This window comes from Monodon monoceros, unplaced genomic scaffold (assembly GCF_005190385.1).
Source record: "Monodon monoceros isolate NGI ecotype Baffin Bay Population unplaced genomic scaffold, NGI_Narwhal_1 Super_Scaffold_22, whole genome shotgun sequence".
Taxonomy (NCBI): Eukaryota; Metazoa; Chordata; class Mammalia; order Artiodactyla; family Monodontidae; genus Monodon; species Monodon monoceros.
The window spans coordinates 41,788,180-41,812,227 of record NW_021703779.1 but is presented as its reverse complement, the minus strand read 5'-3'; the positions used below and the strand labels follow the sequence as shown (position 1 = coordinate 41,812,227).

Sequence of the window (24,048 nt, the reverse complement as noted above, 5' to 3'; positions counted from 1 at the left end):
CTGGGAAGATCCCACATGCAGTGGAGCAACTAAGTCCATGCGCCACAACTACGGAGCCTGCGCTCTAGAGTCCGTGCACTGCAACTACCGAGCCCACGTGCCTAGAACCTGTGCTTAGCAACAAGAGAAGCCACCACAATGAGAAGCCCGCATACTGCAACGAAGAGTAACCCCTGTTTGCCTCAACTAGAGAAAGCGCACACGCAGCAACAAAGACCCAATACAGCCAAAAATAAATAAAATTTAAAAAAAATAGCTGGCTCGGGAATTCCCTGGCAGTCCAGTGGTTTGGGCTCTGCACTCTCACTGCCGAGGGCCTGGCTGGGTTCAATCCCTGGTTGGGGCTCACAAGAGGTGAGGCAAAAAAAAAAAAAAGGTGACTATAGCTTTGATGTGTTCTGTAAGTGTGAGTTTCAATCATGCTTTCATTGTCTCTAAGGTTGATATTCTACCGCTTATTCTTTTATCCTTATAGCAACATTATATGGGATTTGCCTTCTGTACATTTTTGTTGCTCTTCTTTATAAGAAATTAGTTTTCCTGAACTTTTGGAAGGAGGTGGGGTTCAGGGTAGCTTCTCAAATGTCAGAGCTCCCTCTTCTGTTGTTTTTGCATAGTGCTAAAGATTATGGCAACTTGTTTCTGAGATTTCTTGACTCTATTCCCCTACTTTTACCTGGACATTCTCTTTCCTTATTGAGGTAGACTGAATAATGACTCCCTAAAAGAAATCCATGTCCTAATCCCTGAAACCTGTGAATGTTACCATATGGCAAAAAAAAAAAGGACTTTGCAGATGTGATTAAGGATTTTGAGATGAAATTATCCTGTATTCTCCAGGTGGGCCCTATGACAAGTATCTTATAAGGGAGGCAAAGGGAGATCACACAGTTTGAAAAGAAGGAATACCATGGAGGCAGAGATTGGAGTGATGGGTCCACAAGCCAAGGAATGCCAGCAGCCACCAGAAGCTGGAAGAGGCAAGGAATGGATTCTCCCTTAAAGCTTCCAGAGGGAGCATGACCCTGCCAATGCCTTGGTCTTGGCCCAGTGATACTGATTTGGGAATCCTGGCCACCCAAACTGTGAGAGAATAAATTTCTGTTGTTTTAAGCCACTAAGTTTGTGATAATTTGTTCCAGCAGCAATAGGAAACTAATGTAGAGTTTGGTGACAGAAGAGGGGTGTTACTGTAACAAATATCTAAAAATGTGGATGTGGCTTTGGAATAGTGTAGTTGAATACGATGTAGAGGCTGGAAGAATGTTAAGGAACATGACAGAAAAAGCCTCAATTGCTTAAAACAGACTGCTGGTTGAAATATAGATGCTGAAGGCACTGCTGGTGAAGGCTCAGAAGAGGTGAGGAATGCTGGCAACCTGTGGATAGAGCAGGATCTTGCTGAAACTTTGATTTTGGCCGTGATGCTGATTTCAGACTACTTACCTCCAGAACTGTGAGAGAATAAGTTACTGTTGTTTTAAAGCACAAAGTTTGAGGCAATTTGTTACAGCAGCCATAGGAAATGAATACACTTACTCTCTATTGTTCTAACCTGTTCAATTTTGATTTTACCTTCAGAAGTTTCTCCTCAGTGTAGATCCCTATCCTGGAAGAGAGCCCTAGTGGATCAATGTACAATAAAGGATTAACTCAGCAGGTCTGGGTTGTCCAAACCTTGCATGTCCCAAAGAAAGGTTTGGCCCTCGCCCAGCTCCTGGTAGACAACCTCTAAGCCCTTGGCATAGCCCGCCTGTTAAGAATATCTTTGTTTACCTGAGTCCATGAGCCATGCCATAGAGTTTACTCTAAAACTGTAATTTATGGTGGAGGTCTTGGGCCAACCAGAATCAGCTCGAACTTTGGAGGGACCGAGTAACTAAGGTCAGCTCTGCCCATGTGATTGACTCCAAATAAAAACTCTGACACCAGGACTCAGGTGAGCTTCCCTGGTTGGCAATATTTCTGTGTGTTACTCCACATCTTGTTGGGAGAATTAAGCACTGGCTAGATGACTCCTCTGGGAGAGGAGAATTGGAAGCTTGCTCCTGGTCCCTCCTGGACTCTGCCCCATGTGCTCTTTTCCATTGCTGATTTAAATCTCTATCCTTTTGTTGTAATAAACTATAACGATGAGTATAACCACTCTGCTAAGTTCTCTGAGTTCTTCTGGTGAATCATTGAACCTGAGGGTGGTCTTGGGGACCCCCAAGCACAGTCAGTCTTAAGAGTTCACAGGAATTAGTCTGTTCCAGCCCCCTCAGACCTTACTGCAGACCCCTTACATTCACTTGTTAATGGATAGGGTAAAACGCTTCTCAGTTTCAGCTGCTGAATTCAAGTTGGCATACCATCCCTGTTGACTGTTTTGGCATTCTCCTATTCTCAGGCCTGTCAAATGCCCCTTAATTCTCTCTGCTTTTTCCTACACAGATAACTATATCATGCAGTTCTTGTGGCTACTGGTGACCTGTCCTCACCCACACGTATTTTGAAATTCATGGATATTTCGGCTATTTATTGCTGTGGAACTAAACTGCACCAAAACTTAGTGGCTTAAAATAATAACCATTTTATTGCTCACGATTCTATCAGTTAAAAACTTGGGCAGGGCTCAGTGGGGATGGCTCCATTTCTTCCCCATATGATGTCTGAGGCAGCTAGAATGGGATTGGAGGATCCAAGATGCTTTCAACACATGATTGGGACCTTGGTGCTAGTTTTCAGTTGGGGCCTCAGTTCTTATGCACATGGACTCTTTTATAAAATGGTGTCTCAGAGCCTTGGTCTTCAGAAAGATAGGACTTTTTTACAGGGTGTCTAGGTTCCCCTCTCACTAAAGCAGAAGTTCAAGGCCTCTTAATGTCTACACTCAGAAGCCCCAGAATGTCATTTCTACTGCATTTTATTGGTGAAACAGAACATAAGGCCAGCCCAGACACAAAGAATGAAAAAATATACTCCATATCTCAATGGGAGGAGTGGCAAGCACTAATGGAGATGGAAATATCGTTGGCAGTCATACCTGCAGAAAATCTACCATGCTGAGGATACCTAGTGTGTCACCTAGTTTTGTTGTGAACATTATCTATGGGTTTTGACGCTGCTATCGGGTTGCTGTTTGCATGTTGGCATGAAGAGAGATTTAAAAACTGCTCAGTTGCCACCATATTCCCAGCATCCATTTTAATTTTTAAAAAATCATCTCAGAAAAGAACAGAAATTTTGGGTGAGGGTCGAGTGAAGAAGTAAAAATATTCTAAATGGTACATTCTCCTAAGAAATTAGGAGTAAATGAAAGTAATGCATCTGTGTGTGTGTGTGTGTGTGTGTGTGTGTGTGTGTGTGTGTGTGTCATGGACCAATAGAGAAAATTTGAATCATGTTTATAAGTAATAGAAGGATAATCACCAGCAGAATTGATAAGCAGAGTTGAACTTCCAAATTACTAGGAGAGGAAGAAGAATGAACAGAAACTTGACAGAGACGGCAAATGTAAGGAAATTGAAAAGGAGTATCAACAACAAAGTAGAAAAGGGAAACAGTCTGATTGAAGACACAAAATTGAGCATATCATTAACAAATGAAATCGATTGGGTTCTCCTATACAAGACTGTGAAATAGGGTTATAAAAGCAAGAGTTATGCATTGTTTCCTAAATGTACATTTGAAATAAAGAGGCAAAACTAAACACTATGTAAAGATACATCAGGTAAATGCAAGCAGAATAAAGGAGGCCAGATGATATAATTATCAGGTTAAACTCCAAGGCCAAAAGCATTCAACAGATTTTTAAAGAGACATTATGTAATAATAAAGTATACATTATATGAAGATATAATATGTATAAACATTTATACAAACACCAATAACACCAGAAAAAATTCATAGAAAAGGAACACATTTTTTTTTTTTTTTTTTTTTTTTTGCGGTACGTGGGCCTCTCACTGTTGTGGCCTCGCCCGTTGTGGAGCACAGGCTCTGGACGCGCAGGCTCAGCGGCCATGGCTCACGGGCCCAGCCGTTCCGTGGCATGTGGGATCTTCCCGGACCGGGGCACGAACCCGTGTCCCCTGCATCGGCAGGCGGACTCTCAACCACTGCACCACCAGGGAAGCCCAGGAACAAAATTTTATTTATTTTCTGGCTGCATCGGCTCAGTAGTTATGGTGTGCGGGCTTAGTTGCTCCGCGGCATGTGGGATTTTAGTTACCCGACCAGAGGTCGAACCAGTGTCCCCTGAGTTGCAAGAGGGATTCTTAACCACCACGGTTAAGAATCCATAATTTATAAATTTTAAATTCATAATTTATAGTGGGAGGTTATACCTCATTCAGAGTATGATAGATCAAGCTAACAAAAATAATTAAAGGTAAGAAAGATCTGAAAATTATAATCAATAAGCTACATTTAAAAAACATAAAAAGAAATTTGTATCTTACAAGCAGACTCTCTACTCCTATGTCCTTGCAACATTAAAAAACATTCAATTGTCTAACTTTGCCTCAGAGAAATGATTGATATATTTTTTAAAAGTAGGGCTTTGGCAGATCACATTCTCTGATAAGAGCCAACAAAAACAAAAATAAATTAAATATTACCATAACATCTTAACCAGCTGAAAATTAAGAAATACTTTCCAAAATAAATCAGGACTAAATGGGTCTATAGAGTCCGGTTCGTAGAGAAAGATGGAAGTTTCCCAATTTATTTTTTAAAAGAGAATAATTTTAATACCCAAACTGAAATATATTGCTCGAAAAAGAAGATAACTAGAGGCAATATTTCATGAATATAGCTAAACTTTTCTAAATAAAATATCCGCATACCAAATAAATCCAGATATGTTTTGAGAAAAAAAATACACCATAACCATTAAGATGATTCCAGGAATGCTAGTATGGTTTAATATTTGTAAATCAATCGATATACTTCATTACACCAACACTTTAGAAAAGCCATGTAACACTATTAATTGATATAAAAAAGTATGTGATACAATTCATTAGCCATTATATTAATAATAAAAACTCAAAATAGAAATAGAAGGAAACGACTTAAAATTGACAAAACCATTTTCCAAAAATTGCCAGAAAGTTTTATACTAAATGGTAAAATGAATAAAATTATTTCCATTAAAAGTGACAACACCATAGGGATGCTCTCTATCACATCTATTACTCAACATTAATTTGAAGGTTCTATCTCAGCATTGTCTGATACAACTTTCCACAATGATGACGTGTTCTATATAGAGAGAGCTGCCTAATACAGTAGCAACTAGCCGTTTGCTGCCATTGAGCACTTGAAATGTGGCTAGGTGACTAAGAAACTGAATTTTAAATTTTATGTAGCTTTAATAAATTCAAATTTAAATAGCCATGTAAGCTTAGTGGTTACCATATTGGATAGCTAATTCAGTGGAAAAAGAACTAATGACATCAAATAGCAGATAAAAGAGAATATTAACTAAATCTGATTATACAATTAGAAAACCTAAGAGACTATACTAAGAAGCTACCAGAATTGGTAGGGAATTTTGATAAGGAGCTGAATATAAGATAAAATTTTAAAAATAGGTCTTTTCTTACAATGCTAGCAGTTAGCAGACAGGATTAGTAAAAAGAAGTCTTAACAATAACAATAAAAGTATTATAAATATCTAAGAATCAATTTAACCAAACAAGATGATGAACTTATAAGAAGAAAACTATGAAATATCATTGAAGCATATAATACAAGACATAATCAGAGACAGATCAAATCCCTAGATACAAAGGCTTATTATAATAAAGAGCATTAACTCTCTCCAAACTATTAACATATTGGGGTGGCCAAAAAGTTCGTTCGGGTTACCCAATAATACAATTCCAATCAGAATAACAATAGTTTTGTTTTGTGGAGGGTTTTGTGGGGTGCATAGCATTCATTTTGAAACTTCATAAAATGATTCTAGGGACTTCAGAGTTCCTAGAAAAATAGATCTGCAAGAACAAAAATCCTTTGAAATCATATAGATTATAGAGACACAATAGAGTTCAGATCAAGCTAAATATATTTGTGACCTTATATGACAGAAGTCACATTTAATTCAGTGCTATAGGGCAGTAACTTCCATAAACCGTGCTAGCTGATAATGTTGGATTTTACCTGAACCCTGTGATTCTGGTAAATAGTGAAGGTTAAGAAATTCCCTTACTCTTTTTTTTTCATTTATTTAGTTTTGGCTGCGTTGGGTCTTCGTTGCTGTGCATGGGCTTCCTCTAGTTGTGGCAAGCGGGGGCTACTCTTCATTGCGGTGCACGGGCTTCTCATTGTGGTGGCTCCTCTTGTTGTGGAGCACAGGCTCTAGGCACATGGGCTTCAGTAGTTGTGGCACTCGGGCTCAGTAGTTGTAGCTCGCGGGCTCTGAGAACAGGCTCAGTAGTTGTGGCGCATGGGCTTAGTTGCTCCATGGCATGTGTGGGATCTTCCTGGACCAGGGATTGAACCTGTGTCCCCTGCATTGTCAGGCGGACTCTTAACCACTGTGCCACCAGAGAGATCCTCCCTTACTCTTTTGTGTTCTTGTGTGTTACTCTTTGCTTACTGCAAAGAACCTCCCTTCCCTATATGACTTTGGACTCACAGACGTCCCTTGTTTACCTGTGACATGACCAGACACAGACCCTCCAAATTCTCATTCTTTTCCTTATAAACATTCATTAATCTCAACAAAATGCTTGTTAGCCAAAATTTAGCCAAGCTTCTCTCCTTCCTACAGGTTCCTGAACTCTGCTTGCCCCCAAGCCTGAGCAAGCACAAAAAATGTGGAATGTGCCCCTCTTCTCAGCTTGTCCTGGGAATCAGCTGACCACAGTGGGCACTTTCCTGTCAGACCCCATTAGTCATTCCCCTGTTTGTGCAGCTTCTCCTCCACAGATTCTGCTTATCTTGGCTTGCCTCCTCCTTACCCTATCTATAAACAGAAAGCCTTTTTCTGTTCGGTTTTGAGATGCTTGCAGATTTCTGAGATGGGAATTTTCTCCCTGTTGCAATAGTCTTTCTTTCTAATTAGTCTCTCCCTATCTAATTCTAGATTTGTTTTTATTTGATGCAGCAACAGTAAAGCTTGACCTTGATCTCATACCATATACCAGAATAAATTTCAACTAGATTAAAAGTTAAAGTAGAAAAATTTAAAACAATAAAAATGAAATAAATGTTAAGACTATCTTTTTAGGACTACCTGGAATGGGGACCATACAAGACAGGAAATACAGAAGCCAGAAAAGAAAACTTATTTTTGATGAAAAAATACATTTTTCTAATTAAAGATCAAAGGACAACTACAAATGCAAAGGGCAAAAAGAGTTAGGGGAAAAATATTGCAATGCCACTAACTAACAAAGACTTAATAATATCCCTAGTGTACAAAGAGCTACTACAAATTGATAAGAAAAAGACAAATCACTCCAAAGAAAATTGGACAAAGGATATGAAGATTTGCAGAAGAGAAAATCTAAATGGTCAACAAACAGAAAAAGATCTTCAGTTGCACAAGTAGTCAGGAAAATGCAAATTAAAGCAGTTAAATTAGTCCTCTGATTGGCAAAAATTAGAGTATCAACATTCAGTGCTAGAGAAGATTTGCCTTGATGGACTCATATTTTGCTGGTGGGAGTAGGAAATGTTAAAAATCTTTTGGGGACGTTATTTGGCTGTATCTATTCAACAACACAATAGCCTTACTTGTATTTAATAATAAAACTTAAAAATATAGGAAGCAAAAGTTGACTGGTGAAATGAAACCCTGACTTATCAATACAGTGGGAAATCTCAGTAACTCAGGGAGCAAGCAGAAGAAAATCATCAGGAATGATATACACATTTAAAAAAAATTTTATTGGAGTATAGTTGATTTACAGTGTTGTGTTAGTTTCAGTTGTACAGCAAAGAGGAACAATATACACATTTTTAACAGCCCAACTAACAAGCTTGAACCAATAAACATATACGCTAAACCCAACTATTGGAAAATATATGGTTTTTTCAATCAAGAGATGAAACATTTTTGAAAACTTGGCCTGTGCTTGAACCTTAAGGCAAATTTCAACAAATTTCGACTCAACATCATTCAGACAACATTCTCAGATCACAGTGCAATTAAGTTAGAAATCACTAACATCGAGATTAACTTTGTGTTTGAGGAAATGAAAAATGGTGTTAGGAACTGTAAAATTTTCTGCACTCCCTCTAAGTTCCTTCTTTAATCATTAAGTATGAGAACAGGATACAACAGAATGAGATGGGCCAAATCAAAAACAGCTCCCTTCAGCAGCATTCCACCTGCGGACCAAAGCCCACCAAACTTGCAGCTAGCACTTGGCTGCTTTTGTTTCCTTCTATGAAATTCCTATCCAATATAAAACTCTCCATGCTCCAGGAGACACTGCGCAGGGCTGTTCTTGTCGCAACAGCCTGAATAAAGTCACCATTCCCTTGACATTTGAGTCTCGGAGAATTTTTGCATGTTCGACACTGGACTTCTAAATAATTCTTGGGTCAAAGGGGGGAAAATTACAAATTAGCACTTGAAACTGAACACTAATGAAAATGCAACAAATCAAAACTTGGATCTTTGGAAAAGAAGTTTAAACTTCATGCTTCTATAAGGAAACTGGGAAGGATGATTACTCGAGTTTTTAAAAAATTGGATGACGTGCCCCACCACTGATGTCACAAGCCCCCCCCCCCCAACGCCCAGCTCAATGGCTCCCTGCACAGATGCTTGGTTTCTGGCGCTCAATCACCTCAGCTCCCTGCGCCCAGAGTGGTTAAACTCTCGCTGCGGGCGACTTCCGCTTCCTGGCCTAAATCTGACACGTACTATTCCCCCCGTGGCAACTACCCAGGGTCGGTGACAGCCAGAGCCGGGCGATGCCCCCAGCCGACGGGTGGACAGAGGCGCCGTCAGGTGGGCACGTAGCGGCGCCCCGGGCCCTGCCGCCGCGAGCCGCCTGCGCCGATCGGGGGCCGTTCCGCACCCCGAGAAGTGGAGCGGCGGCTGGGGCGGGGGCCGGTCAGTGTCTGGGCCGGTGCCTTGGAGGTGTCTTTCTAGCTAGGATCGGGGAGAGGGGCAAGGGGGGTTGCAACGCGCGAAGATGCCGCGATTCCCCGGGGATACGGCCTGAGGGCGGGGCCCCGAGCACAGAGAAGGGAAGGCGCCAGGCCCGCGCCTCGGGGTAATGGTGGAGCATGAGGCGCAGGAGGGAGGAGTCCGGGATCTGCAGCCCGATCTGCTGGGCCCGATCGGCTCCCGGGAAGCCCCACCGGGTAAGGTCTGGCGGGGGCCCGCTGGCTCCGGCGCAGCAGAAATGCCCACCCTCCCAAGATGGCGACTCCCGGAGAGACACTCCCAAGGGGACAGCCATGTTAGTGGCCTGACAAAATCACTAAAGAAAATCGGAAAGCCCGCCTCTCCTCCGACACACACAGACACGCACACGCACTGACACCTCGTGAGTGCACCCAGTGTAATTGGGGGCTAACGGCCGCTTCCGCGCCGACACTAAGCATGTGCGATGCGAATTCCAGAAACGTGGGAGTCCCGCAGAGGCAATTTCAATACTTCTGGCTCTGGGACTGAGTTTAACAGAGGCGGCGATTTAGGGCCAGTAAAACGTTGACATAATTATGGGGGTGTTACGACATGGCTTTCGGGCTCAGTGATGGTACTCTGTGGGGTGAGTGATGGGGCTTCTCTGGAGTCACTTATGAGGAGGTGCGTAGAGTGATAGGGGTTTGTGGGTGAATGGTGGGGGCAGTAGGGAAAGTAATAGGTAGTCTGTGGGGTGAGTATTGGGGGGTCTGTGGGGTCATAGTGATGCAGGGTCTATAGGGTGAGCAGGGGGCATTGGTGAGGTGAGCGATGAGGAGTCTGTGGGGTGAGTGATGAAGATCCTCGGAGGCCACTGATGGGGTATGTGGAGTAAGTGACTGGGTCTGTGGGATAAGCGATGGAGGTTTGTGGGGTGAGTGCTCAGGCGTAAGTGCAGTAAGGAATGGGGACTGTGGTGTGAGTGATACAGTCTTGGAGGTGTGATGTGTGCTCTTTGGGGTTAGTGCTGGAGTCCCTGTGGGGCGAATGATGGGGGTTCTGTGGGGTGTCATAGGGAGTTAGTGGGGTAAGTGATGGAGGGGTCTGTGAGATGAATGATGGGAGTTCAGTGGGGTAAGTGATGAGGGTCTTTGAGGAGAGTTATGGGTGGTCTGTGGAGTGAATGATGGAGAGCCTGTGGAGTGAGTAATGGAGAGTGAATGAGTGAGTGAGATAGAGAATTTTTGAGGTGAGTGATGAGGGCCGCGGGATGAGTGTTGCAGGGTCTGTGAGGTATATGATGGGGTTTATTGGGTGGATGGTCAAGGTTTCTGTGGTGTGAGTGATGGAGCTCTGTGGGTGGTCTTAGGATTGAGATGGGATTGTTTCAAAAACCTACCTTTGACCTTCTTGGTCCTCCTGTATCTTTGTTTTCCGTGTCATTAGTTTCTGCCCTTGATTTCATTATTTCTTTTCTTTGGGTTTTTTCTTTTATTCTTATTTTTAAATTCCTAAATTGAATGCTTATCTCATTAATATTCAATCATTTTCTTTTACAGTATAAGCATTAAGTTCATGAATTTTTCTCTAAGAACACTTTAGCTCCATGTCACAAGTGTTGATATGTAACATTTCCACCACAGTTTATTAATAATGTTTTCTAATTTTTGTTGTGGTTTTCTCTCTGATCCCTTAGTTATTTAGATATGAGATTTTCATTTCCCAAAAAGTTGTAATTTTTGTTATTGATTTCTAAATTATAGCCAGAGACTGTCATCTGAGTGATTATTAGGTGCAGGAATGGATGTTCCTTGAAGTGGATGGTATGTACTGAAATTTAAGTCCAAAACTTTTGTAAAATTGCAACTCCCACCAGCAACATATAAAAGGGCTCATTCCAAAATCATCTCCCACACTGAATGTTGCTGCACTTTTTAATTTCTGCCATTCTGAGGGCCAAACACAACAGTATGTAGCTTACCTTGATGTGCATTTTCCTGACACCTGGTGGCTGAATATCTTCTCATATTTATTGGCCTTTGAAATGTATTTTTAAAAATTTTCATATCCTTTGGTCTTTTTTTTTTCCTTTATGTAGTTTGTCTTACTAATTTGTGGATATTAACCTTTTGTCATTTATTGTAATTTTTTCCCTTTATCTCTCTTTATATCTTGATTTTTGAAAGGTGTATTCACATATAATTAGAAAAAATAATTATCTGATTAGGTAATTTTTCCTTAACAAGTTCTGAATATCGTGTCTTGCCTAGTGGGTTCTCCCTGCTTTGTGCTTAAATAAATACATGCTTTAAATTTAAATTTTTATTGTTTTAAAGTTAAATTGTAATCCAACTGGAAAATTCTGGTGTGTGGTGTGAGATGAGATCAAAGTTTCTACTTTCCATTTGGATAGAAAATTTGCCTGCACCAATCATTAAATAAATAGCCTTTTCTAACTCAGTTAAATGCCACTTTTGTCACATAAATTCCCGAATGTATATCATTCTATTTCTGAACTCTATATTTTCTTCTGATATATGTATCTACTCCCTTTCAAAAAATTGTTTTGACTTTAGAAATACTTTTAATATTGAATAGTGCTAATCCCCTCACTGTTCCTTTTTTTTTTTTTGGTTGTTTTCTTTAATCTTTTTTAGCATTTATTCTTCCACATGAATGTTAAAAACATTTTATTTCACTTCAAAAGCAACCATTAAAACTATATTTTATAATTTTCTTCTTATAGATTCAGAACCTTTTTTGAAAAGTTCATTCTTAAATATTTTAAATTTGATATCATCACAGTGAATAGCACATTTCTCTATTTCCATAGAAAAATTATATAAATTAAAATTTTTTAATTTCTTTTTTGCATTTTATTTCTTATCCAGTCCAGTTATCACATTCTCATGTGAATTCTAGTTGCCTTTTATGGTCTCTTAGTTTTCCTAGATATAATATCATGTCACATCCAATTAACAATGATACTCTCTCTTCCTTTCAAATATTTATTCTGATTACTCCATCTTCTCCTATTGCATTAGCTAGAGCTTTCAGAACAATGTTGAGTGATACTTGATAGAGGGTATCCCTATCTTGTTGCTAATTTGAAAGTGAAGGGTATTCATTCATTCATTCAACAAACATTTGTTGAATACCTTCACCTTTCCAGATACTGGGTTTGAAATCCTGCATGGCCACTTACTAGCTACATGATCTTTTTTTTCCTAACAGCTTTATTGATATAATTCACCTACCATAAACTTCACCATTTAAAGCTTACAATTCAATGGTTGTTAGTATATTCAAGGAGTTGTGCAAACCACTGTCATAATCCAATTTTAGAACATTTCATCACCCCAAAAGGAAACATTGTGCTCATTCCTCATTCCCACCCCATACCTCCAGCTGCAGACAGCCACTAATTTACTTTCTGCTTCTATAAATTTGCCTATTCTAGACCTTTCATACACATGGAATCAAACAATATATGATCTTTGGTAACTATCTTCTTTTACTTAGCATGTTTTTAAGATTCATCGGTGCTATAGCTTGTATCAGTACTTCATTCTTTATTACTGAATAATATTCCTTTGTATGGATATACCACAGTTTGTTTATTCATTCATCAGCTGATGGACATTTGGGTTGTTTTCACTTTTTGGCTACTATGAATAATGTTGATGTGAACATTTGTGTACAAGTTTTTGTGCGGACGTATGTTTTCATTTCTCTCAGAAGTGGAATTGCTAGATCATATGGTACCTTTGAAGAACTGCCAAACTGTTTTTGGCATTTTACATCCCACAGCAATATATGAAGGTTCCAATGTGTCATATCCTCATCAACACTTAACAAGTCTTTTTTTTTTATTCTAGCCATCTTAGTGGGTGTGAAGTGGTATCTCATTGTGGTTTTGATTTCTATTTCCCTAATGAATGTTGAGCAACTTTTCATGTTTGCAATGGACTAAATGTTTATGTGCCCCTCCCATTCTATGTTGAAATCCTAACCCGCAGTGTGATGGTATAAGGAGGTGAGGCCTTTGGGAGGTGATTAGGTCATGAGGGTGGAGCCCTCATGAATGGGATTAGTACCCTTATAAAAGAGACCTCAGAGAGCCCCCTTCCACCTTTTGCCATGTGAGGACACAACAAGAAGATAGCCATCTATGAATCGGGAGGCAGGTTCTCACCAGACACCCAATCTGCTGACGTGTGGGCTTGGATTTCCCAACCTCCAGAACTGTAAGAAATAAATGTTTGCTGTTTAAGCCACCCAGTTTATCGTAGTTCATTACAGCAGCCTGAACACACTAAGACAATGTGTTTAATTGACCATTTGTATGTCTTCTCTGGAGAAATATCGGTTCAAATTCTTTGCCTATTTTTTAATTGGATTATTTGTCTTTGTATCATTGAGTTGTAAGCATCCTTTATATATTCTGGATACAAGTCCCTGGTCAGATATGTGATTTGCATATATTTTCTCCCATTTTATGGGTGTCTTTTCACTTTCTTGGTGGTGACCTTGTAGCACAAAAGTTTTTAATTTTTACGAAGTCTAATTTATCTATTTTTGTTATTGTTGCTTGTGCTTGTTTTTAAACATCTTTATTGGAGTATAATTGCTTTACATTATTGTGTTAGTTTCTGCTGTATAACAAAGTGAATCAACTATACATATACATATATCCCCATATCCCCTCCCTCTTGCGTCTCCCTCCCACCCTCCCTATCCCACACCTCTAGGTGGACACAAAGCACCAAGCTGGTCTCCCTATGCTATTTGGCTGCTCCCCACTAGCTATCGATTTTACATTTGGTAGTGTATATATGTCCATGCCACTCTCTCACTTCGTCCCAGTTGCTTGTGCTTTTGATGTCATAGATGTTTCTTTCCCCATTGAATTGTACTGAAACCCTTATCTAAAATCAACTGACCATGAGTGTAAAGGCTTATTTATGAACTCTCAATTCTATTTCATTCATCTATATGCCTCCTTTGTGCCAGTACCATGCTGTGTTGATTTATATAGCTTTGTAGCAAGTTTTGAAATAGAGAAATGTGTGTCCTCCAACTATGTTCTTATTCAGTGTTTTGGCTATTCAGGTTCCTTGCATTTCTATCTGAATTTTAGGATGAGCTCATTACCCTCTTCAAAAATGCCCCTGGGATTTTGATAGGGATTGTGTTGAACCTGTACAACATTTAGGGGAATATTGCCATTTTAATGATATTAAGTCTTTTTATCTGGGCATTTTTTTTAGCATAATGTTTTCTGGTGATTTTGGGGGTAGTAGTTGTAATATTTACACAGTTCTTTAATGTTCTTATTTTAATTTGTATTTTTATTAGGAATAGCTCCTGAATTGTGTCAGATGCTTTTTGATATTCACAGCCTTATGGTATTATTCTCTTTAATTGGTTGTTGTAATGAATTACATTGACGTGTAATGTGGCTGCATCTTTGCCTTCCTGGAAGAATTCTGTTTGGTCAAGGGGAATTTTTCTTATAAGATACATTTGGATTTGAATTAGTAATATTTTATTTAAAATTTTTGCCACTATAAGAAAACTGCTTATAGTTTTCTTTTTTCTTTTTTTGTACTATATTTAACATGTGTTGGTATTAAGGTTATGGCAGTTTTTAAAAGGAATTCAGGAGATTTCTATCTTTTTATATGTTAAAATGGCATAGAAATTATCTTCTTTTTAAAGCTCAGCTATAAACACACTTAGAACTGGTGCCTTTTAAAATGGTAAATTTTAATTATTTTTTTTTCTCTGATTACTGGTCTTTACAGATTTCTTCTTTTGGGGGGTTTAATTTTGGTGGTTTATGGTTTTTTGTTTTGTTTTGTTTTGTTTTGTTTTTCGGTACGCGGCCTTCTCACAGTTGTGGCCTCTCCCGTTGCGGAGCACAGGCTCCGGACACGCAGGCTCAGCGGCCATGGCTCACAGGCCCAGACGCTCTGCGGCATGTGGGATCTTCCCGGACCGGCGCATGAACCCGTGTCCCCTGCATCGGCAGGCGGACTCTCAACCACTGTGCCACCAGTAAAGCCCTTGGTGGTTTATGTTTGCTAGGGATTTTATATTTTCATAGAGCGGCACATAATGCTTAAATTATTCTGGTCACTTCCACATCTGTGGTAGTAGTTCCTTTTTCTTTCCTAAAATTGTGTGAGTATATGTGTGATATGTGAGTGTGTGTGTGTGTGTGTGTACATGTACATTTCCTTCTCTTTTACCTTTATCAGGTGTCTCATGAATATTTTATTTTCTTTTTCTAATTTCTTAAGTTTAGCACTTAATTCATTTATCTTTGGCTTTTCTTTTTAAATATTAATAACATTTTAGGCTAAAATGTCCCTTAAATATAACTTTAGCCATGTCTCAAAATGAGGTATGAAGTTTATAATTTTGTTATTGAATTTATCTTCAATTCTGCCATGTTTGTCTGTTTGTTTAATTATTTATTGGCTGCACCATGTGGCATGTGAAATCTTAGTTCACTGACCAGGGATTGAACCTGCACCCCCTGAAATGGAAATGCGGAGTCTTAACCACTGGACTACCAGGGAAGTCCCAATCCTGCCATGTTTAGAGAATATTTCTTTTTCCCCCAGCTTTATTGAGACATACTTGACATATAACATTGTATAAGTTTAAGGTGTACAGTGTGTTGATTTGATACATTTGTATATTGCAAAATGATTATCACCATAGTGTTTGCTAACGCTTCCATCATGTCACATAATTACCACTTTGTGTGTGTGTGTGATAAGAGCATTTAAGATCTACTTTCTAGACAATATTCGAGTATATGATACAGTATCATTAGCAATAATCACCATGTTGTACCTTAGATTTTCAGAACTTGTTTATCTTACAACTGGAAGTTTGTACCCTTTGACCAACATCTTCCCATTTCCCCCACCCCCCGGCCCCTAGTAACCATCACTCTACTTAGAGAATATTTCTTTCTTTCTTTTTTTTTAATTGAAGTATAGTTGATTTACAATGTTGTATTAGTTTCAGGTGTACAGCAAAGTGATTCAGTTATATATATTTTTTTCAGATTATTTTCCATTATAGGTTATTACAGGATATTGTATATAGTTCCCTGTGCTATACAGTAAATTCTTATAATCTATTTTATGTGTAGTAGTTTGTATCTGTAGAGACTATTTCTTAACTGCAAACTAGTTTTGGTCATTTGGTTATCTTTTTATTCTACATTTCTTTTTTATTGAAATATAATTGTCATATAACATTGTGTAAGTTTAAGGTATACAGTGTTTTGATTTGATATGTTTATAAATTTATAAATTACGACATGATTACCACAGTAGCTTTAGCTAACACCTCCATCCTGTCACATAATTATCATTTCTTTTCTGTGGTGAGGATGTTTAAGACATAGTCTCTTAGCAATTTTGATTCTATATTTCTGATTTTTGTAGTATTGTTGGTAATATAGCCTGCCAAAACTCTAATTTTTAAGAAATATCAATACTTTTTTCTTTGAGTCCAAGTTACACAATTTTTTTTTTCGGTACGCTGGCCTCTCACTGTTGTGGAGCACAGGCTCCGGATGCGCAGGCTCAGCGGCCATGGTTCATGGGCCCAGCCACTCCACGGCATGTGGGATCTTCCCAGACCGGGGCACGAACCCGTGTCCCCTGCATCAGCAGGCGGACTCTCAACCACTGCGCCACCAGGGAAGCCCCAAGTTACACAATTTAAAGTTTTTTTAACTGTGCCATGAGTCTAAAAGAAGAGTATATTAATTGGACAGAATTAAATCTAGCACTGATTATATTTCTCAAATCCTCTTTACTTCTTTTTTTGGTCTACTTGACCCATTATATTATAATGAAATTTCCCAGCGTAATTGTGATATTTAAAAACTCTTTATTATGAAATAATTATAGATTCATACGAAGTTGCAAACATAAGACAGAGAAATCCCATGTACCCTTTACCCAGTTCCCCCCAATAGTTACATCTTATAAAATCATAATGCAGTATAAAAATTTAACACTGGTACAATGTGTGTGCCTAATTCCTTGTTATTTTGCCACGTGTGTAGATTCGTGTAACGACCACCATAATCAATATACAGAGCTATTACCCTTTTTGTACTTTTCATCCTCACCATCATCCCTAACCTTTGGCCACCAATAATCTGTTTTCCATCTCTATAATTTTGTTATTTTGAGAATGTTACATAAATGGAACCATACAGTATGTGGCCTTTGGGATTGTTTTTTTTTTTCACTCAGCATAATGTCCTTGAAAACCATCCTTACAACTATCGTTGTAACAATAGTTCATTTCTTTTTATTGCTGAGTAGTATTCCATATTATAGATGTACTACAGTTTGTTTAACTATTCATCTACTAAGGGACATTTTGGTTGTCCCCAGTTTGGGGCTATTACAAATAAAATTGCTATGAACAATTGTACAGATTTTTGTGTACATGTAAGATTTCATTTCTCTAGAATGAATGCCCAGAAGTGCAATTGCTGGGTCACTTTTTTAAAGAAACTGCCAAACTGTTTTCCAGAGTGTCTGTACCACTTTACATTCCCACTGACAACGTATGAGAGATCGTTTTTCTGCATTTTCTCCAGAATTTGGTATTGTTGCTATTTAAAACATTTTTAGCTGTTTTAATAGGTGTGCAGTGATTATGTCATCATTGTCTTAATTTGCATTTCCTTAATGGCTAATGACATTGAACATCTTTTAAAAATTTTTTTAATTTTTGTACACTTTTAAAAGTTTACTTTCCACTTACAGTTATTACAAAATATTGGCTATATTCCCCGTGTTGTACAATACACCTTTGAGCCTATCTTACACCCAATAGTTTGTACCTCCCACTCTCAGACCCCTATATTGCCCCTCTTCCCCACACTGGTAACCACTAGTTTGTTCTCTATATCTGTGAGTCCACTGCTTTTTTGTTTTATTCACTAGTTCATTGTATGTTTTAGATTCCACATATAAGCAATATCATACAGTATTTATCTTTCTCTGTCTGACTTATTTCACTTAGCATAATGCCCTCCAAGTTCATCCATGTTGCTGCAATGGCAAATTTTCATTATTTTTTATGGCTGAGTAGTATTCCATTGTGTATATATATATATATATATATATATATATATATTCATCTGTTGATGGACACAGGTGGTTTCCATGTTTTGGCTATTGTGAATAGTGCTGCTATGAACATTGGGGTTTATGTATCTTTTCAAATTAGTGTTTTTGTTTTTTTCAGATATATATCCAGGAGTGGAATTGCTGGGTCATATGGTAGTTCTATTTTTAGTTTTCTGAGAAACCTCCATACCATTTTCCACAGTGGCTACACCAGTTTACATTCCTACCAACAGTGTACAAGGGTTCCTCTTTCTCCACAAGCTTGCCAACATTTGTTATTTGTTGCCTTTTTGATAATAGCTCTTCTGACAAGTGTGAGGTAATATCTCATTGTGGTTTTGATTTGCATTTCCCTGATGATTAGTGATGTTGAGCATCTTTTCATGTGCCTGTTGGCAATCTGCATTTCTTCTTTGGAAAAATGTCTATTCAGTTCTTCTGCTCATTTTTTAATTTTTTTTTGTTTTTTTGATGTTGAGTTGTATGAGCTATTTATATATGTTGGATATTAATACCTTATCGGTCACCTCATTTGCAAATATTTTCTCCCATTCAGTAGGTTGTCTTTTTGTTTTGTCGATGGTTTCCTTTACTGTACAAAAGCTTTGAACATCTTTTTAAACATTGACATTGAACATCCTTTAAAAAATTTTTTTACTTAAAATATATTTTGAGATATAGATTCATATGCAGTTGTAAAAAAATAATACAGTGATCCCTTGTGCACTTTGCCCAGTTTCCTCCAATGGTGACATTTTACAAAATAAAAGTATAATATGCCAACCAGAATTTTGACCTTGATACAATTCAACCATCTTATCCAGATTTCCCCAGTTTTACTCATACATGTATGTGTATATGCATGTACCAAGTTTTATACAATTTTATCACCTGTGTAGGTTTGTGTATCCATCACCATAGTCAAAATACTGAATAGTTCCAACATCACAAGGATCCCTAGCGTTGCCCTTTTATAACCACACCTATTTCCCTTCTGTCTCCACTACCCTTGGAAACCACTAACCTGTGCTCCATGTCTAAAATTTTGTCATTTTAAAATTGTTATATTAATCAAATCATACAGTATATAAACTTTTGAGGTTGGCTTTTTTCACTTAGCATCATGTTCTTAAAAACCATCCAAGTAGCGTGAGTATCAACAGTTCATTCCTTTTTCTTGTTGAATTGCACTCCTTGGGGTGGATGTACCACAGTTTGTTTAACCAGTCGCCTGTTGAAGGACATCTGGACTGATTCCAGTTTTGAGCTATTACCAGTAAAGCTGCTATGAACATTCATGTACAGATTTTTTGTGTAAACATAAGCTTTCATGTCTCTGGGATAAATGCTCAAGAGTACTATTGCTGGGCCGTATGGGAATTGCATGCTTAGTTTTATAAGAAACTACCAAACCGTTTCCCACCAGCAGTGTAGGAGAGATCCAGTTTTTCTGCAACCTCATCAGCATTTTGTGTTGTCACTATTTTTTATTTTAGCCATTCTGACATATGTATAGTGATATCTCATTGTAGTTTTCATTTTCATTTCCCTGGTAAATAATATGGAACCCCTTTTCATACGCTTATTTGCCATCTGTATATCCTCTTTGGTGAAATGTTCATGCGTTTTGCCTATTTTCTAATTGAATTGTTTGGATGATTTTACTGTTGAGTTTTGAGAGTTCTTTACATATTCTAGATACCAGTCTTTTGTCAGATATGTTGTCATCAAGTATATTTCCCAGTCAGTAGCTTGGCTTTTCATCCTCTTCATCCTTTCCATCCTCTGGTCTTTTTCAGAGCAAAAGTTTTAAAATTTTTGGCAAGACCCAATTTATCAGTGTTTCCTTTTATGGATTATGCTTTTGGTGTCCAGTCTAAAAACTTTGTCATTCTCTGATTCTCTGAGAGCAACTGAATGTCCAACAATTCAATTCAATTTTGACACTACCTACCTGGAGTTAGCCTCAGATCCCATAAGCTAAAGGGCTCAATCCCACAAGACTGCCCCCACTTCAGATGCCAGTCACTGCAGGTCCCAGGCCACCCATACTTCTGATTTACCAGCTATAAATTGGGGGTTCCCAGGACCTCTTCTTCAGGCTCAGTAATTTGCTAGAATAGCTCACAGAGATCAGGAAAACACTATGTTTACCAGTTTATTATAAAGGATACAACTCAGAAACAACCAGATGGAAGAGATACACAGGGCAAGGTATGGGGGGAAAGGCACAGATCTTCCATGCCCTCTCTGGACATGCCTTCCTCCCAGCACATCTGTGTTCAACCTGGAAGCTCTCCAAACCTCATTATTTAGGGATTTTTCTGGAGGGGGTTATATGGAGGTTCCATCATGTAGACCCCATTGATTAAATCATTGGCCATTGGTGATTGAACTCAATCTCCAGCTCCTCTCCCCTCCCTAGGAGGGAGGTGGTGGTGGGGGAGTGGGACTGAAAGTTTCAACCCTCTAATCAAGCCCTATAACCAAATGATTGGTTCCTATGGCAACCAGCCCCCACCCTAAAATTATCTAAGAACCCACCATGAGTCCCTTCATCAGCATAAACTCAGGCATCGTTGGAAGGGGCTTGTAAGGAATAACAAACTAACAAAAGGTGCTCTTATCACTCCTATCACTTAAGAAATCTCAGGGCTTTTAAGAGATCTGTGCCAGGAACAAAAACCAAATATATATTTCTTATCATACCACACTCTGTCTAGCCCTAAATCCTAAAGATTTTCTCCTATGTTTTTCATAAAAATTTTATAGTTTTACATTTTACATTTAAGTCTGTGATCCATTTTGAGTTAATTTTTGTGTAAGGAGTGAGGTTTAGGTTGAGGTTCTTTTTGCCCTGAATGTACAGTTGTTCTAGCACCATTGACTTGGTGCTAGAACATCTTTGAAAAAAGATGCATCTTTGAAAAAATATCAGTTGGCCATACTTATGTGGGGCTATTTCTGGATCCTCTATTCCGTTCCATTGATCTGTGTCTGTCCCTCTGCCAAAACCACAGTCTTGATTAGTGTACCCATTCAGTAAGCTTTAATATCTATTAGAGTGATTCTCCCACTTTATTCTTCTTCAGGACTGGTTTAGCTATTCTAGGGGCTGTGCCTTTCCATATACATGTTAGAATATGCTTGTCTGTGGATGTTGAACATATTCTCATGTGCTTATTTGCCCTCCATATATTCTCTTTGGTGAAATGTCTCTTCATGTCTTTTGCCCATTTTCTTTCTTTCTTTTTTTTTGTGTTAGACGCGGGCCTCTCACTGTTGTGGCCTCTCCCGTTGCGGAGCACAGGCTCCGGACGTGCAGGCTCAGCGGCCATGGCTCACCGGCCCAGCTGCTCCGTGGCATGTGGGATCTTCCTGGACTGGGACACGAACCCGTGTCCCCTGCATCGGCAGGCGGACTCTCAACCACTGCACCACCAGGGAAGCCCTTTTTGCCCATTTTTTAATTGGGTTGTTTGTTTCTTCAATGTTGAATTTTGAGAGTTCTTATTATGTTATAGATATGAGTCTTTTGTCAAATAAGGGGTTTGTGAATATTTTCTCTCAGTCTGAAGCTTGTCATTTCATCCTCTTAAGAGTGTCTTTTGTAGAGCCACAATTTTTAATTTTGATGAAGTCAAATGTATCTATTTTTTCTTTTAAAAGATTATGTTTTTGGTGTCATATCTAAGAACTCTTCACTAAGCCCTAAGTCCTGATGATTTTCTCTTCTGTTGTCTTCCAACAGTTTTATATTTTACATATAAATCTATGATCCATTTTGGGTTAATTTTTTATAAAGTGTGATATTTAGAATGAGATTCATTTTTTGTTTTTGTTTCATTTTAGTTTGTTTGTTTCTTTGTTGCTTATGAGTGTCCTATTACTCTAGCACCATTTGTTGAAAAGACATTGAATTGTTTTTGTACCTATGTAAAAAAATTAGTTGACTGTGCTTTTTCTGGGTCCTCTAATCTGTTCCATTAATCTATGTGCCTATCCCTTCATCTGTACCACATTGTCTTGATTCCTATAGTTAAATAAAAAGTATTGAAATCAGGTAGATTTATTTCTCCCACTTTATTCTTTTTTTTAATCTTTATTGGAGTATAATTGCTTTACAATGGTGTGTTAGTTTCTGCTTTATAACAAAGTGAATCAGTTATACATACACATATATCCCCATATCTCTTCCTTCTTGCATCTCCCTCCCTCCCACCCTCGCTATCCCACCCCTCTAGGTGGTCACAAAGCACCGAGCTGATCTCCCTGTGCTATGCAGCTGCTTCCCACTAGCTATCTATTTTACGTTTGGTAGTGTATATATGTCCATGCCACTCTCTCACTTTCTCCCAGCTTACCTTACCCCTCCCCATATTCTCAAGTCCATTCTCTATTAGGTCTGTATCTTTATTCCCGTCTTACCCCTAGGTTCTTCATGACATTTTTTCCCTTAGATTCCATATATATGTGTTAGCATATGGTATTTGTCTTTCTCTTTCTGACTTACTTCACTCTGTATGACAGACTCTAGGCCCATCCACCTCACTACAAATAACTCAATTTCGTTTCTTTTTATGGCCGAGTAATATTCCATTGTATATATGTGCCACATCTTCTTTATCCATTCATCCGGTGATGGTCACTTAGGTTGCTTCCATCTCCTGGCTATTGTAAATAGAGCTGCAATGAACATTGTGGTACATGACTCCTTCTGAATTATCGTTTTCTCAGGGTATATGCCCAGTAGTGGGATTGCTGGGTCATATGGTAGTTCTATTTGTAGTTTCTTAAGGAACCTCCATACTGTTCTCCATAGTGGCTGTACCAATTCACATTCCCACCAGCAGTGCAAGAGTGTTCCCTTTTCTCCACACCCTCTCCAGCATTTATTGTTTCTAGATTTTTTGATGATGGCCATTCTGACTGGTGTGAGATGATATCTCATTGTAGTTTTGATTTGCATTTCTCTAATGATTAATGATGTTGAGCATTCTTTCATGTGTTTTTTGGCAATCTGTATATCTTCTTTGTAGAAATGTCTATTTAGGTCTTCTGCCCATTTTTGGATTGGGCTGTTTGTTTTTTTGTTATTCAGCTGCATGAGCTGCTTGTAAATTTTGGAGATTAATCCTTTGTCAGTTGCTTCATTTGCAAATATTTTCTCCCATTCTGAGGGTTGTCTTTTCATCTTGTTTATGGTTTCCTTTGCTGTGCAAAAGCTTTGAAGTTTCATTAGGTCCCATTTGTTTATTTTTGGTTTTTGTCCCATTTCTCTAGGAGGTGGGTCAAAAAGGATCTTGCTATGATTTATGTCATAGAGTGTTCTGCCTATGTTTTCCTCTAAGAGTTTGATAGTGTCTGGCCTTACATTTAGGTCTTTAATCCACTTTGAGCTTATTTTTGTGTATGGTGTTAGGGAGTGTTCTAATTTCATTCTTTTACATGTAGCTGTCCACTTTTCCCAGCAACATTTATTGAAGAGGCTGTCCTTTCTCCACTGTACATTCCTGCCTCCTTTATCAAAGATAAGGTGATCATATGTGCGTGGGTTTATCTCTGGGCTTTCTATCCTGTTCCATTGATCTATATTTCTGTTTTTGTGCCAGTACCATACTGTCTTGATTACTGTAGCTTTGTAGTATAGTCTGAAGTCAGGGAGCCTGATTCCTCCAGATCCGTTTTTCGTTCTCAAGATTGCTTTGGCTATGCGGGGTCTTTTGTGTTTCCATACAAATTGTGAAATTTTTTGTTCTAGTTCTGTAAAAAATGCCAGTGGTAGTTTGA

At 38.6% G+C, this 24,048-nt stretch overlaps 1 protein-coding gene across 1 annotated transcript in view; it reads left to right on the top strand.

Moving 5' to 3' along the window:
* The first annotated feature begins 8,821 nt into the window (after positions 1–8,821).
* Positions 8,822–24,048, top strand: part of ZNF41 (zinc finger protein 41) — a 59,844-nt gene continuing 44,617 nt past the window's right edge. Inside the window, exon 1 of the mRNA XM_029240870.1 lies at positions 8,822–8,956. The gene's annotated coding sequence lies outside the window, so the exon portion shown is untranslated. The remainder of the gene's footprint in view (positions 8,957–24,048) is intronic.